Raw genomic sequence first — 14,383 nt, forward strand, 5'->3', positions numbered from 1 at the left:
TTGAGTATTGAAGCATCACTGGTTCAAATCCCTGAGCTGACTAGGTGACCAATCGGTTGATGTGCCTTTGAGCAAGGCACTTAACCCTAATTTCTCCTGTAAATTGCTCTGTACAAGAGTGCCCGTAAAATGTCAATCTGTATTTACATGAAACGTTTTTACTCATATATCTGTGGACTGTACAACAAACATATTATATTAAAAAACGTATTCAGGATTCGTGAACTGTCCCTGCTAACATAGGCTAATGCGATTAGCATGAGGTTGTAAGTAACAATAACATTTCCCAGGACATAGACATATCTGATATGGGCAGAAATCTTAAATTATTGTTAATCTAACTGCACTGTCCAATTTACAGTAGCTACTACAGTGAAAGAATACCATGCTATTGTTTGAGGAGAGTGCAGTTTTGAAAATGAAAAGTTATTAATAAACAAATTGGGCACATTTGGGCAGGCTTGATACACATTTTTTAACAGAAATGCAATGGTTCATTGGATCAGATAAACTTTTCACATACACTGCTGCCATCTAGTGGCCAATGTGTAAATTGCACCTGGGCCGGAATAATACATTATGGACTTTCTCTTGCATTGCAAAGATGATGGTACAAAACAAAGAAAAAAAATGGTTGGTTTTTTCTTTCTATTATCATTTACCAGATCTAATGCGTTATTTTCTCCTACAAGCCTTTCAAATTTTCGTAAACTTCAAAGTGTTTCCTTTCAAATGGTACCAAGCAAATGCATATCCTTGCTTCAGGGCCTGAACTACAGGCATTTAGATTTGGGTATGTCATTTTAGGCGAAAATTGAAAAAAGGGGCTGATCCTTAAGAGGTTTTTTTAACAATTTAACAATAGTCATTTCACAGTTCATTTGGGTTCTTAATAGTGCCAACTGTTGTCAAAAGGGTTTGGTAAATACATTTGATTGATTCAATGGTTGACTGATCGATTGGATTATTCATTATTAATAATCACATGTAATTGAATGGAATCTTTGGTTTCCATTCTATTATATTCTACTGTATTCTATTCTATTCAATCCTATTCTAGGCTAATCATGTTCATGTGTTTGAGTCACTGTGGTAACGGTCTGAAATACTATGCATATTTCTCAATGATTATTTTCCACTAGGCTACTGCTTAAATGTCAGACTATTTTAGAGAACGGTGGAAATAAGGTGGAGAGACAATTTGGGGCGGAGTAAATCTAGACGCTACCTCCCTCCCACTCAGGCCAGTGGAGTGGAGGAGAATTCATTCCTAAAGGGCTGGCTCTGGCTCCTCGGACACAGCTCAAAGACGTAGCTAGGAGACATTTGTGTGCGTCTCAGGGAAAGAGAAAGAGAGAGAGAGAGAGAGAGAGAGAGAGAGAGAGACAGAGAGAGAGAGACAGAGAGACAGAGAGATAGAGAGGGAGAGAGAGAGAGAAAGAGAGGGAGAAAGAGAGGGAGGGATAGAGCTGGCTAAATGAGTGTAGACCTCTCTAGCTGATCGGGGAGGTGGTTTTGCTACTTAGCCCGTCATGTGATTGCCCTGGGCTTGTTATCCTTCGGTTTTTCTTATTATTTTTTTGTTTGTTGTTAACTTGATTTTCAGAAGCAGCCTACCTACCAGCGCAGAGAAGGCAAGTAAGAATAGGACTTGTAATCAAATACCGGTGGTGCGTTTTTTTAGTAGGGTAGGCTGGGGGTTTCTGCAGGGTGGTGGACCCGAACACAAGCTTCCTGTGGAGACTCACTACCATCTAGCAGAGACGACAGCGGGAACACCTTTAATACTTGTTTGGAGACGTCCAGAGAAGGAGTTCTCTCTCTTCACCTGGGTCGTTACCGCTGGTTCTTCTTTTCAGTCCTTCTACAAAGAAGAGGATTTCAAGGAATATAATATATGCCACAGATTAAAAGGTCAGTTTCCGATATATAATTAAAGGCTTCATATTTAAAAAAACAAACAAACAAAAAAAAACCATAGAAAAAACTATCTCTGCTCCTGTCTTCTTCTATGTGGCGTTGATGTTTCTTGGATCTACTGATCTAGTCTGCCGGCTCTGTCAGTGAAAGTGTTTGAGAATAGGGACTCGAGGAGAAAGAGAGAGCGATCATTCTTATTCTCCCTTCTGTGGATACAAACAGGAGAGGAACGGCCAAGTCAACATGCCATTCCGTTTGATCATTTACACATTTAGCCAAGCAAACTAACGTGAATTCGGTGAATGCAAATCGGGTAAGTGTATATACGGATAGCTAATTGGTGCATTGTTATTAAGCTACAGAACGGCACAAAACTTGCCCAAGCCATAGCCAGATATCTGTCTGTAGCTATCTAGCATTGGCCGAGGTGGGTCCTCCGCAGTAGATCGCTATTAAAACCTTGTCTTCTCTGCCTGCTGCTATTTCAGACCTCACTGTGTTGCCCTTCGCAGCTGCCGGCCCGTTTCATGGCTCTCAAACTGGCCTAAAAACAGGTGCACATGTGCAAGGATATATGTGGTGCCTGTACGAGATGGTATGCGCTAACGTACTGTATGTAGTTAGATAATAACACTATTTATTTAACCCGATTATCGTGGGTTTCTATGCTGTTACTATTAGTTATATCGGTATCCGACTGAATTACTAGGACTGTACGGCGAGATTTGCAAAGGTGAAGTTATGGCTAGAGATTTAACTTTTTGTTATTTCAGCATTATTTGCAATTCTACTTTTCATGGCCTGCCTTGGAAATGTTGGTTACCCTTAGCCTACTATACAGTCTAATAGTTTACTAGATCTCATTACATTAACCATACGTTATATCATGTTAGGTTAGATTAGCTGAGTAGACTCATTAATACTTTTCCCACCTTCTTCATTGAAAATATAGATGTAGTTTATATGAATAAATCCTACTAGTTGATCTTATTCTGCCCAATGTTATTGCACTATAGCCACCGATTTGCTCAAAACATTTATTAGGTGTCTAGATCCACTTCCACATTAAGGCAGGCTAGTGGAGCCAGTAGCTATTTATTTAATGTAGGTTACAGCTATTTGTTTGCACACATGGGCTTTTCTTGCGTTGTGAGAGAACAGTTTGGGGTAACGTTGAATCAAAATATGAGTCCGGATGCGTTAGATTCTGTGCATCACCGCACTGTAACATTTTTTTTACTGCAATCTTACAATGTAACGCAGTTATCTCGATACTGCTACTGTTTGATTCACATCAAAATGCCACACGGTTTGGTTCAATAATAAAAGTGTGTTATAATTGTTTTTACCGGGGGACGTGTTTTTAATATTTGACTCACGTCTCCCTTCTCCATGGAGACGTTTGAAACCTTCCAGCTGAGGGGGGGGGTGTATCTCTAATCTCTGTATGGCCCGAACGCGGAAAAAGCTGTCTCTCTGTGTGAGGACAGACCACCATATGGCAGGGAAACATTTATGAAGGCTACGACCATACCACACGTTCATTCTTTAGAAAACCCTTTTGGTTTCAATATGTTTGTCTGGTCCTTTAAAACAAACATGTTTTCTTGATAACATCACACTTGTTTTTTTTGTGTTTTTTTTAATCTTTCGAGGTATTTGTGTGTGAGTCTCTCTGGTATTTTTACGTGACCTATCTGAGTGTTTTTTCCCTGAGGTACACTAAAACACTTAGGAATATAAATAGATTATTTTTTAAATGACCCAAATAGACCATTGTACGTTTGTTTATTGTTCTGATTCACTGGGAGGTGTTGGTCCAAAATTATTCATAACCTATTTAGTCATAGATACTTGAAACCTTGGCGGTTTGCCTGTTAGGAGTGGCACTGCATTCTGAAGCATAAGCTGTTTCTAATGAAGCATTAGAACCTGGGTGGTTCCAGCCCCGAATGCTGATTTGACTGACAGCTGTGGTATACGAGACCATATACCATGGGTATGACAAAACATGTTTTTATTGCTCCAATTACTTTAGTAACCAGTTTATAATAGCAATAAGGCACCTCAGGGGTTTAAAATAAGGCCTGAGGGGGTGTGACCAATATACCACAGCTAAGGGCTGTTCTTACCCACAGCGCATTGTGGAGTGCCTGGATACAGCCCTTAGCCATTGTATACTTGTTCATATACCACAAACCCCCAAGGTGCCTTATTGCTAATATAAACTGGTTACCAATGAAATTAGTGCAGTAAAAAAAAGAGAAAGGTGATTCCAATGGTATACGGTCTGATATTTTACCTTTATTTAACTAGGCAAGTCAGTGGTCTAGGAACAGTCTAGGTCTAGGAACTGGTCTAGGAACAGTGGGTTAACTGGTCTAGGAACAGTGGGTTAACTGGTCTAGGAACAGTGGGTTAACTGGTCTAGGAACAGTGGGTTAACTGGTCTAGGAACAGTGGGTTAACTGGTCTAGGAACAGTGGGTTAACTGGTCTTGGAACAGTGGGTTAACTGGTCTAGGAACAGTGGGTTAACTGGTCTAGGAACAGTGGGTTAACTGGTCTAGGAACAGTGGGTTAACTGGTCTAGGAACAGTGGGTTAACTGGTCTAGGAACAGTGGGTTAACTGGCTTGTTCAGGGGGCAGAATGTCATCTGGGCGATTTGAACTTGCAACCTTTCGGTTACTAGTCCAACGCTCTAACCACTAGGCTACCCTGCCTCCCCAATATACTGTGTCTCCGGCTGTCAGCCAATCAGCATTCAGGGCTTGAAAACCCCTCAGTTTATAATAATGAACAACAGCAGTTACATATTGACTAGCCTTTGCCGAATCCCCAACAACTGGAAGTTCCGTGTTTTTAGGGGAAATGGAGAGAGCTTGTGACTTCTTTTGGACATTAACAACGTGACACCATAGATTATCCATTATATTAACAAGACGCTGTAGTGGGCCGCTCTAACGATTCAAGTAAATATCTTCAAAAAATGGAACCCAGCTGGGAAGAGGCAAGATCAGGTGGGACCATTCTAGCCAATGAGAGGGCAAATACATGTGTGAACAACAGGTACAACGGCTTCCATTAGTTACTACAGTCACAAAGTCAAAATTGGCTATGTATTGTAAAAAATTCATGAAAACAAAACATTTGACTTTTTGTTTTTAATGGTTAGGGGTTAGGCGTAAGGTTAGCGGTGTGGTTAAGATTAGGGTTAGTTCATTTTTTTCCCTTTTTCTTCTCCTTATCGTCAAGACCAGTATGTAGGGGATCTATTTTCAGGTGTTTACTACGTTTAGGTGTTATTTTACGGTGTTATTTTCAGGTGTTATTTTACGTTTACTACGCTATAGATTATATAAATGAGAGACAAGACTTTATACAATTATGTCCTCTTTTCAGATGTTTAAATTGTTTTATTTATTTATGGCTCTCCACTTTCTATGTTTGTTTTTTACATCTGGAAACAAGATAAGGTATTTAGTGTGGCCATTTTATTTTATCTTTATTTTACTAGGCAAGTCAGTTAAGAACAGATTCTTACTTTCAATGACGGTCTAGGAACAGTGGGTTTAACTGCCTTGTTCAGGGGCAGAACGACAGATTTGTACCTTGTCAGCTCAGGGACTCGAACTTGCAACCTTTCGGTTACTAGTCCAACGCTCTAACCACTAGGCTACCCTGCCGCCCCATTCATTTCTATACCTTCACTATTTGATGAAACAACATTGATGTAGTGCCTCAGAGCTGCTCTGTAATTAAATAATCAATGGGAAGTGCTTTTAGTAGTGACTTGCAATGCATTCTGGACACTGAAAACAGTGCACATGTCCCAATCGACACCCCTATTCTCTTTACAACACATAGGGGGCTCTGGTCAAACGTAGTGCTTTATGTAGGAGGGAATAGACTGCCGTTCGGACCACAATACATGTCTCACTTGCAAACAACACACAGATTAGTAGTATCACCTCTCCATGACCCTAATACATCCTGTATAGTAGTATCACCTCTCCAGGTGATACATCATGTAGTAATATAGTAGTACCACCTCTCCATGACCCTAGTACATCATGTAGTAATATAGTAGTACCACCTCTACATTACCCTAGTACATCATGTAGTAATATAGTAGTACCACCTCTACATTACCCTAGTACATCATGTAGTAATATAGTAGTACCACCTCTACATTACCCTAGTACATCATGTAGTACTATACGGCCGGATGTGATGCAGCCTGTATCTTCCTGTGAGCGGTAGCAGCTGTTGTCTTGTTTTATCTTTCTGTGAGCGGTAGCAGCTGTCGTCTTGTTTATATTTCTGTGAGCGGTAGCAGCTGTTGTCTTGTTTTATCTTTCTGTGAGCGGTAGCAGCTGTCGTCTTGTTTTATCTTTCTGTGAGAAGTAGCAGCTGTCGTCTTGTTTATATTTCTGTGAGCGGTAGCAGCTGTCGTCTTGTTTATATTTCTGTGAGCGGTAGCAGCTGTTGTCTTGTTTTATATTTCTGTGAGCGGTAGCAGCTGTCGTCTTGTTTTATCTTTCTGTGAGCGGTAGCAGCTGTCGTCTTGTTTATATTTCTGTGAGCGGTAGCAGCTGTCGTCTTGTTTTATCTTTCTGTGAGAAGTAGCAGCTGTCGTCTTGTTTTATATTTCTGTGAGAAGTAGCAGCTGTCGTCTTGTTTTATATTTCTGTGAGAAGTAGCAGCTGTTGTCTTGTTTATATTTCTGTGAGAGGTAGCAGCTGTTGTCTTGTTTATCTTTCTGTGAGCGGTAGCAGCTGTTGTCTTGTTTATATTTCTGTGAGCGGTAGCAGCTGTTGTCTTGTTTATCTTTCTGTGAGCGGTAGTAGCTGTTGTCTTGTTTATATTACCGTGAGCGGTAGCAGCTGTTGTCTTGTTTTATATTTCTGTGAGAGGTAGCAGCTGTCGTCTTGTTTTATCTTTCTGTGAGCGGTAGCAGCTGTTGTCTTGTTTTATCTTTCTGTGAGCGGTAGCAGCTGTCGTCTTGTTTATATTTCTGTGAGCGGTAGCAGCTGTTGTCTTGTTTTATCTTTCTGTGAGCGGTAGCAGCTGTTGTCTTGTTTTATCTTTCTGTGAGCGGTAGCAGCTGTTGTCTTGTTTTATATTTCTGTGAGCGGTAGCAGCTGTTGTCTTGTTTTATCTTTCTGTGAGCGGTAGCAGCTGTTGTCTTGTTTATATTTCTGTGAGCGGTAGCAGCTGTTGTCTTGTTTATCTTTCTGTGAGCGGTAGCAGCTGTTGTCTTGTTTATCTTTCCGTGAGCGGTAGCAGCTGTTGTCTTGTTTTATATTTCTGTGAGAGGTAGCAGCTGTCGTCTTGTTTTATCTTTCTGTGAGCGGTAGCAGCTGTTGTCTTGTTTTATCTTTCTGTGAGCGGTAGCAGCTGTCGTCTTGTTTATATTTCTGTGAGCGGTAGCAGCTGTTGTCTTGTTTTATCTTTCTGTGAGCGGTAGCAGCTGTTGTCTTGTTTTATCTTTCTGTGAGCGGTAGCAGCTGTTGTCTTGTTTTATCTTTCTGTGAGCGGTAGCAGCTGTTGTCTTGTTTTATATTTCTGTGAGCGGTAGCAGCTGTTGTCTTGTTTATCTTTCTGTGAGCGGTAGCAGCTGTTGTCTTGTTTATATTTCTGTGAGCGGTAGCAGCGGTCTTCTTAGGCAGCACCACTTTCTCAATGCGTCCTAAATACCACCCTATTCCCTATATAGTGCACTACTTTTGACCAGGGCCCCAGTCTAAAGTAGTGCACTATATAAGATATAGGGTGCTATTTGGTTCACTGCCTTCGTCTGCTGAAGTACACACAGGGCTGTGTAATAGTCCACACTTCAGCTGCAGCAGCCGTCTGGAGCCTAACCTAACCATGTTCCTGCTCTGTTGCCTGTAAATAACCTGCGGTGGGTTGTCTTACATGGTATGGGGAAAGGTTTAGGAGCGAGTCATGCATGCCCCTTTAATGATCAGTCTGCAGTGTTGCAGTGAAGCAATAGGTTCAGGAGCGAATCATGCATGCCCCTTTAATGATCAGTCTGCAGTGTTGCAGTGAAGCAATAGGTTCAGGAGCGAATCATGCATGCCCCTTTAATGATCAGTCTGCAGTGTTGCAGTGAAGCAATAGAAAACAACAAAGCTACTGGATCCAGAAGTAAAAGAAGGGAGATTCGGACATTTCAGTAGGAAAGTGAAGCAATAGCAACACATGTAACATGTAGCTCCACCTGTAATAATGTGGAAGTACTTGCATCCCCTTTCCCTCACTCTTTTCAGAACATAAAGTTGTACGACTTTCGTAATAGTTTGAAAAGGTACCGTAGCTGTATTCTTCCAACTAAAAGGGTTGCTTGAGGGTCATTTCGTTGGGTGAAAAAAATATATATATATTCTGCCCGAACCCTTTTATATAATTACATAATAGTGGGTTCTTATATTTGTCTGATTTCGCACATGCACACGTGTGTATTAATACGTGTGAATTGGACATGTTTTGTTTGGTCGGTTGGTTGTTTCATGCACTACCTCTCCCTGAGTCACCCCCGGAGAGAGGGGTGACTGCCAAGGTCTGCCATTATCAATGACAACCCTTGGGCAATTAGGGTTAGGTCTAAGTGCCTTTCTCTAGTGCATATCGACAGATTCTCGGTTACTGGTCTAACGCTCTAACCGCTAGGCTACCTGCCGCCTTGATGCTTCTAGGTAAAACATGTTGTATTGATTTAAAAGGAGGATTCAAACTGGAGTTCTGTAGGTAATAGGACTCGTTCTGTAGGTAATAGGACTCGTTCTGTAGATAATAGGACTCGTTCTGTAAGTAATAGGACTCGTTCTGTAGATAATAGGACTCGTTCTGTAGGTAATAGGACTCGTTCTGTAGATAATAGGACTCGTTCTGTAAGTAATAGGACTCGTTCTGTAGGTAATAGGACTCGTTCTGTAGGTAATAGGACTCGTTATGTAGATAATAGGACTCGTTCTGTAGGTAATAGGACTCATTCTGTAGGTAATAGGACTCGTTCTGTAGGTAATAGGATTCGTTCTGTAGGTAATAGGACTCATTCTGTAGGTAATAGGACTCGTTCTGTAGGTTAGGATAGGACTAGTTCTGTGGGTAATAGGACTCGTTCTGTAGATAATAGGACTAGTTCTGTAGATAATAGGACTAGTTCTGTAGATAATAGGACTAGTTCTGTAGATAATAGGACTAGTTCTGTAGATAATAGGACTAGTTCTGTGGGTAATAAGATCTGTTCTGTAGGTTAGGATATGACTCGTTCTGTAGGTAATATGACTCGTTCTGTAGGTAATAGGACTAGTTCTGTAGATAATAGGACTCGTTCTGTAGGTAATAGGACTCGTTCTGTAGGTAATAAGACTCGTTCTGTAGGTTAGGATAGGACTCGTTCTGTAGGTAATAGGACTTTTCAAATGGTGCACAGACAGACTTGTTTGTAGGGCCGGGACGATACCAGTATTGGGAAACTCGTTAGTATCGTAGCAAGGAAACAAAACACGCAGCGAACGTGACTTCTTTGGGACAACAGACGGGTGGGATTTGCCAGGGACCTCACGATTCTATATGTATTGCGATTCGATACTGTGATTTCATTGCGATTCGATGTTCCGAACATACATGTATTGCTAAGCATATGTCTGCTGCAGAGGGACGAGAGAGAGAGAGAGAGAGCCATGAGAAAATGATTAATCGTGGAAATAAAATGGCTGTAAACGAATTATCTCCCTACTTTAGAAAGGAACACGGAGAACAAGCTATGAAGGAAAAATGCTGGAGTTTTGTTTCAGACACATCCAACTATTACAAAAAAATAATATTGCGATATTGTCAAAAAGATACGATACGATATATCGTCATAAATATCCTGATATGTAACCATATACACCCCCCCCCAGTCAAAGAAAAACAGCCCTAATGTTGGAAACAGACATCATTATTTTGTCGCGTGTGTTTCTTTTCCAATTTACAGACAATATTTGACATCATACAGCAGGTTTCTAAAGGAAGAAGTAGTTTCATATGCTTCATATTTTTCATTTCAGGGAAAAAATAATGTGATGCTTCTATTGTCCCTACTGGTTTGTTTTCCAAGGCCTGATGTAAACATGTTGTTGTTTACTTTGTACTGTAGGCTAAACAGTTTATGGCCAAAGCATTTTATAGATTTTTTAAAATTTTATCTGTCTCTGCTAATCAATATTCCTTCAAAACATTTTTACATTTATTTTTAATACCTGAACTTAGGTTTATTCAATACCTTTTTCAAAATGATTAGTGGACAGTGTGCTTTTTTTTTATAGGCAGACTAAGCACAAAGGCGGGACCGATATTGGCTAAAGCAGCAATAGTTTGCATTTGCTCTGGTATTCCAAACAGTGTGTTCATTGTAGCTGTAAAAGTAGGCTGAGGCCTACTCAACCATGGTTGAGACATCAATCTGACAGAAGGCTTTTCTTTGTCTCCCACTTAACAAAAATGTGGATAAAGCATTTTCAGACATCTACAATTGTTCTCTTTAAAAAAAAATGATTCATCCTTCTTCTTTTATAGAAAAACAAAAGCTACACAACTCTGAAAGGTCTATTGAAGCATGCAGTCAACACTCAAACCCAACATTTTGACGTTAAAAATTAGCCTAGCTAACTAGGCTAAACTTCCATACGGTACCTATAAGAAGTGGCTAGTTGTTAAAGCAGACATGTGCTCGATCGGTGTTATTCTCGTCTATTGTCATTGTGTCTATTTGTAACGTCCTGATTGTGTGTTTAGGAGTCATTACAACCATCTTATCCTATATTATCTGATCTCATCATTCTCTCTATAGATAATCCGCCATAACTAATATTCTTTAACTGAGAGCAGCTTTTAGCATGAGCCTCTGTCAACAGTGACAAGCTCAACAGGAGTCGTGTAGTGAGATGTTTAATTCCACAGCACTGCACACAGTCAATGCATAGAGGTGCTTTTTGATGTCTCTGAATGGCCCTGTTTGTTGAAGTGGAGGCGTGTGTGTGTGTGTGTGGTGAACTAGGTGTCAGGAGGGGAGGGGAGGGGGTGTCAGGAGGAGGGGGTGTCAGGAGGAGGGGGTTTTAGGAGGAGGGGCGTGTTAGGAGGAGGGGGTGTCACGAGGGGAGGGGGGGGGGGGTCAGGTGGAGGGGGTGTCAGGAGGAGGGGGGTGTCAGGAGTGGGTATCATGTGGGGTGTCAGGGCGGGTAGTTGTGTGATTCTGGGCCTCATCTTATCCAAATATATCCTTATTCCAAGATATCCTTATCCCAATATATCCTTATCGCAAGATATCCTTATCCCAAGATATCCTTATACCAAGATATCATTATCCCAAGATATCCTTATGCCAAGATATCATTATCCCAAGATATCATTATCCCAAGATATCCTTATCCCAAGATATCCTTATCCCAAGATATCATTATCCCACAATATCCTTATCCCAAGATATCATTATCCCACAATATCCTTATCCCAAGATATCATTATCCCACAATATCCTTATCCCAAGATATCCTTATCCCAAGATATCCTTATCCCAAGATATCATTATCCCAAGATATCCTTATCCCAAGATATCCTTATCCCAAGATATCCTTATCCCAAGATATCCTTATCCCAAGATATCCTTATCCCAAGATATCTATATCCCAAGATATCCTTATCCCAAGATATCCTTATCCCAAGATATCCTTATCACATTCAACATGTTCTAATGTCACTCAGCTGTGCGTAAAGTACATTTTTATTAGTTGACTCTTTTTTTCTTCACTTCTCTTGCGGCTACTTCCCCGAAACACACACAAGCCCCGCCCCCCTGTCACTCAAACAGCTCAGCCCCTCCTCTTTTCTCTTAGTCACTATTAGTTTGCATGCTGTTCTGTTAGGTCATGCAGTCAAACCCCGATTTTGGTCCAAACAAGGAACAAAGCTGCTTTCATCTTTTTGCTTTTTAATAGGCACGTTCCACACTGCACCTTAGCCCAGGGCTTAAGCGAGTGTGATCACACTTGTACATTGTAAAGTGGGATAGCACCAACCGGTGCTATCAGGCCGTGCTCTGGAGCAGGGTTAGCCCTAAAAAAAAACACGGTGCCAAAATAGCCGGTGTGAAATGGAGGTCGAAAACAACACAGAGAATGTGTTCAATCACAAAAGCAGCACCTTCACTGAATTGACATATGCTGGTGATGGCTATAATATGTTTTGTGCATTATGTTTGATAAGTCAATTTATATCATCTAATCCTTCCATTTTGAGGACAGAAACCAAAATATTTTAAGTTGTGCGAAAACATTGGTTGCTATGACTTACGAAAGTGGTTGCTATGCAGGCTGTCTTCTCACTTAAAAAAAAACTAAAGCTACAAACTCTACAGCTGGAAGGGCAGAAAACGCTCCATTTCCCTCTGTTTTCATACCTTTTCAATTGACATTTAATTTGATATATCCATGATAATAATACTGTTGACAGCATTCTCTGTACAGGGACGAGACCAACATAAAAAAAAAAAAAGTGAAACATTTCTTTCTGATGTCGGACAGGTAGACAGCAAGGTTTATACAAACCGTCACTGTTGGAAATAGATTGGCCCGAAGCAGAGGACTTCACGTCTTAATAAATACCTTATTGTTTAGAACATTGGTCATGTATATGTGAGATAACATGTCGGGTGTTTTGTTTGTCCGTTTATTCTAGGGCTTCGGAATACCAGTGTGAATACTTAGCCCAGGGTTAACAAATGCTTGTGTGAACACATGCTAAGCTAGCCCAGGGCCAGTCTATCCTGGGGGAGAAGATAGCCTGGGGACAGGTTAGCCCAGGGCCAGTCTAGCCTGGGGGAGAAGATAGCCTGGGGACAGGTTAGCCCAGGGCCAGTCTAGCCTGGGGGAGAAGATAGCCTGGGGACAGGTTAGCCCAGGACCAGTCTAGCCTGGGGGAGAAGATAGCCTGGGGACAGGTTAGCCTGGGGAAAATGTACCCCGGGGGCCAGTCTAGCCTGGTGCTAAGCATAATGCTCTGTGAAAAGGCCTAATGTCTTCGATTTCAACAGTTCACCCTGGTGTTTTGATATGTGTTGCAAGTCAAATCGCAATATTTTATAAAAAAGAAAAAAAAAGAATGGCCCATATCATGTAACCTTATTCCGGATGGACAATAAAGTTATATTCTTATTGTGTAACCTTATTCCGGATGGACAATAAAGTTATATTCTTATCGTGTAACCTTATTCCGGGTGGACAATAAAGTTATATTCTTATCATGTAACCTTATTCCGGATGGACAATAAAGTTATATTCTTATTGTGTAACCCTATCCTGGATGGACAATAAAGTTATATTCTTATCGTGTAACCCTATCCTGGACGGACAATAAAGTTATATTCTTATCGTGTAACCTTATTCCGGATGGACAATAAAGTTATATTCTCATCGTGTAACTGGATGGACAATACAGTTATATTATTATCGTCTAACCCTAACCTGGATGGACAATAAAGTTATATTCTTATCGTGTAACCCTATCCTGGATGGACAATAAAGTTATATTCTTATCGTGTAACCCTATCCTGGATGGACAATAAAGTTATATTCTTATTGTGTAACTCTATCCTGGATGGACAATAAAGTTATATTCTATTATTGGGACCCATGGTAGGTTGAGTAGTATAGACCAGCCATGCTTATTCTCTGTTCTCTGACAGGGGCTAAGCAATGTCCTCCTCCACCTGGCAGACATGAGCCTCTGCTTCTATCCCAAATGGCGCTGTAGAGTGAAATAGAGTCCCGTTTGGTACGTTGCCTCGTCAATAGAGATGTAGCAGCAGAGGACAGGGCTATGTGCTACTTCTCACAGTTAAACAGCTCTGCTTTCACACTGACCTGTGTCTCTTTACACTTAAAACGAGGAACAATGTCCTCTATTTGAGAGTTTTACTTTACTCAGTCATTCGTTGTCACCCCCCCCCCCCAACATACACATAGGTTACGCACGTGTGGACAGACACGCACATACACACAGTCCTCTATTGGTTCAAACAAACTCACACATTGACACAGCTTAAGTGAAGGCTTTCATCCAGACACACCAGACACAGAGAAAGACCCAGCATGCATCAGTTTAAAAGAGCTAGTGATGATTCAGGTGTTAAAGAGAGTCTGTGGTGCGACGTTAACAAGGCGACACTCCACATTTAGTGGATTGGAGACCCTAACAGTTTTTTATTTTGTCTCTTCAGGACCAGAAAGAAAGTTTTTTTTCGTGTCTCAGTTATGTTGTTATGTTAGGTTAGTGAAGGTCAGATAGAACCGGGCCCTGTGTTTACTGTGAAAGCCTCCTCACAGAACACAGATGACAACACGCATTCCTTCAATCAAAACATCAGTAGTCACAATGCTGCCTGAGATGACTCACCGAACTGCACCGCGGCAG

General features: G+C 41.0%; 1 protein-coding gene across 2 annotated transcripts in view; it reads left to right on the forward strand.

The window, feature by feature from the left end:
- The first annotated feature begins 1,363 nt into the window (after nt 1-1,363).
- The window catches only part of LOC124002471 (dystroglycan 1-like), an 83,862-nt gene continuing 70,842 nt past the window's right edge, over nt 1,364-14,383 (forward strand). The window contains exon 1 of one of the 2 annotated variants that reach the window (XM_046309886.1): nt 1,364-1,914. The gene's annotated coding sequence lies outside the window, so the exon portion shown is untranslated. Of the gene's footprint in view, nt 1,915-2,080; nt 2,234-14,383 lie in introns of those variants that run through there. The other variant, XM_046309887.1, reaches the window with a different exon arrangement.

This window comes from Oncorhynchus gorbuscha, linkage group LG18 (assembly GCF_021184085.1).
Source record: "Oncorhynchus gorbuscha isolate QuinsamMale2020 ecotype Even-year linkage group LG18, OgorEven_v1.0, whole genome shotgun sequence".
Classification (NCBI taxonomy): Eukaryota; Metazoa; Chordata; class Actinopteri; order Salmoniformes; family Salmonidae; genus Oncorhynchus; species Oncorhynchus gorbuscha.